The sequence below is a fragment of the Lissotriton helveticus genome, chromosome 9, assembly GCF_964261635.1.
Source record: "Lissotriton helveticus chromosome 9, aLisHel1.1, whole genome shotgun sequence".
NCBI lineage: Eukaryota > Metazoa > Chordata > Amphibia > Caudata > Salamandridae > Lissotriton > Lissotriton helveticus.
This window is the reverse complement of record NC_136070.1, coordinates 1,127,081,290-1,127,084,644: the sequence shown is the minus strand read 5'-3', so window position 1 is coordinate 1,127,084,644 and position 3,355 is coordinate 1,127,081,290.

Below are 3,355 nucleotides of genomic sequence, written 5' to 3'. Positions count from 1 at the left end.
ATCTCAATGGCAAAATATCAAACACTGAAATATCCAACTGGGCGAACTGGTACAAAGATGAAGTTCTAGAAATTCCGGTGCCGACATTCCCGATCAGAAGCAGGGCTGACAAAAGGGTGAAAATGTTATTAGCGTCACTCCCAACACTAAATGGAATCATCTTGAACGGGAACGTGGAAGGTGACATCCCTGCATCCCACACAAGACGGGGAAATAGAACTTTTTCAATCTTAGATTATATGATTTGCAGTTTGGAGTCGTTTGAGTCCGCTTTACATTTTCGAACCTATTTTACAGAAGAGAGCGACCACGCAATCCTGTTATTACACACGCAATGGAAAATAAGAACCTGCTCATCCAGTTATATCATGTTTAAACACAGCACAATAGAGGCAAAAATAAATCAAAGGCGGATCTATTGGAACTCAACCATGTTAGATAAAATAACCACCTTAATTGACACAAACCATCTTTTATCCATAGAATATTCCGCTGACCCAATAACAAACTTTGAATCCATCATCGAGAAACTAAACCAAGTTTTTCAAAACAAACTGCAACAAGCTGCACCAGTAAAGAATATAAATAAAAATAAAACTTTGAATTCATCAATTGCAAAAAGATTAAATAAACTTATTAGAGCACAAAACGTGGACCGTTCAATCTCAAGACAGGCAGAAATTAATAAACTGAAAAATCAACTCAAGCGAGAAAAGTGTCGTCTAAAAAGAATAATGCAGGACAAAAACTGGGTCGACCTACAAATTGCGGCAAAACAGCGCAACCAATGATCCTACTGGTCATTAATCGCAAAGGAAACCGGTACAAAAAAGGTCCTGCTAGCCATCCCAGTTCCACCTCAAGAATGGGAAAACTACCTGACAGATTTGTATAGAGTGAACACGAGTAATGAAGAGGCTGATAACACTGGGAATAAAAGCGAAGGAAACAACGCTCCGATTGGAACCGCCTCCCCGTTTTCAATAGAAATGTACATCCGAAAGGCAAGATCTACAGGAGCCTCCGGCCCAGATCAAATACCAATCAAGGTCCTACAGGCAGACCCCAAGGGTTGGAGTAAGATGCTCTCTCCCCTTTTCAACTTCATCTTCAAAACAGGATCAGTCCCAAAATCCTGGAAGGGGAGTATCATAATACCGATTTTTAAAAAAGGATCAAGACATCAGGCTAGCAACTATCGCCAAATAGCATTACTAGATGCCACGGGGAAAATCTTCGCCGCCGAAGTATTGGACCAACTCAAAAATTGGGCATTTTCTCAGGACCTAATTCCCCTATATCAGGCCGGCTTCAGACCAAAGCACTCGGTTGTCGATAACATTGGGATATTACAAACAATCCTCGACAAATACGTTGTAGGAAAATCCCAGCCGGTATACGCAGCATTCATTGATTTTTCAACTGCATTCGACCGAGTTGACAGACCATCTCTCTGGAAAAAACTGAGGAAGCTAAAAATCCCAGAACAATTATTACAAATCATAATCACACTACATTCGCGCACGTGGTGTCAAGTGCAAATGGGGTGTGAAAAGGGCCTGACCAACATAATTCCAACAGCAAATGGACTGAAGCAGGGGTGTCTCCTAGCCCCCTTGTTATTTTCACTATATCTTAGTGATTTGCCTCAGCACCTGCAACAAGTGCCAAGTCTGCCTCCAAAGATCGCAGCCCAAAACGTTCACGCCCTCTTATACGCAGACGACATCGTAGTGCTAGATCTCACGCCCTTCGGTCTGCAAAGACTTCTAGACACTCTGAACAAATATACCCAGGAAAACTTCTTAATCCCGAATCTCACTAAGACAAAAATAGTTTACTTCTCAGGAAGAAAAAGAAGCACCACATTTTGCTGGAGACTCGGCGGTGGAAAAATAGAAGAGACTGAGGAATACACCTACTTGGGCAGGATTTTCACTAAGACCTTAAAAAATAATTCACAGGTTAAAAACCTGACCAGGAAATCCGAGGTGCACGCCGGAGCCCTTCAAAGACTATATGCGGCCTCAGGTACCCGACATTTCTCATCCCTTCTTAAAGTATATAGCACAAAGATACCTCCAGTTTTATCATTTGCTTTGGAATATATTCCAATAAAACAGTGGTCATTCCTGGACCAAAAAGAAGGGAAGATACTGAGGAAAATGCTGAAGGTATCACAATCCACCCCAGTGCAAGCTCTTCGCCTCGAATTCTCAATCACGAGTTCCTATTCAAGAGCCATCGCAAATGTCATCAGGTGGGCATATAACCTGCTGCACGCAAAGGAAGGAACTCTCCGTTCTCTACTTAAAGCCGAGACCTTCGACTGTGATGCTTCGAAACAAGTATTCTTCAGTAACATGTCCACTGCATTTAAACTGGCTGAGATAAATGCAAACTTGTCGCTTACATGGTCCCCATCACAACTGAAACTCTTTTAAAAATGTTTTACTTCCAGACTCAGTTATGATCTTGATTTTTCACACTGCGCCAAGTTGACTCTGTATAAAAGCTTTGCGGAAACAATTGCACCTAAGCAAGTACAACAATACATAGCCTGTAATCTCTCGCATGGCGCAAAGAGATCAATTACCCTGTTACGGCTCGGCATTTTACCAGTGCTATCTTTAACATCAAGTTGGCACTCAAACGGAACTTCATTATGTAACCTCTGTTATGGAGGGAAGCAGGATGTAGAACATCTTTTATTTACATGCCCTAATCAAAAAGTAGTGGCAGCTAGGGCAAAACATCTGTATCCTATATACATTAATTGCCGTATCACTACCGTAAAGGACTTGATCACTGTATGCAAATTTCCCCCCAACGAATTAGTTTGTTATAACTTTTATAAATTTATAAAACCTTTTTTAGCTTTGTACTAATATGAAATATTTTAAAAGTACTTGTAACTGAATTTTATCGTATAATATTTGTGGTCCTCAGTAGAGTGCCAAAACAAATAAAATAAACTTGAAACTGTTATTATTTATCAGATTAATACTGTGGCCTTTCGTTTCAAGTTACCTTGCACTTGGAAGATTAATTCAGTTTGTCACTCTTGAGGCTTATCATCGACTTCCGTATGAACCTCTGCCAAGCAAATCAAATTAAAATCACGGTACAGGGACAATGAGAATTTAAGTTTCAATATCATCTGCATTCTTAATTCACCAGAAAGATTATCCACCGAGTGAGGGCTCTTGGGAACAATCTTCTGTCAATGCTCCGTTGTTGATTCAGGAGCATACTGTTACATCCCATCAGTAGGTTACCTGAGGTGGTGAGTGATAAGAAGGTGTGGCCTCCTCACAGCCCACACTGAAACAGCATTTCCATGGTTGCTGACACT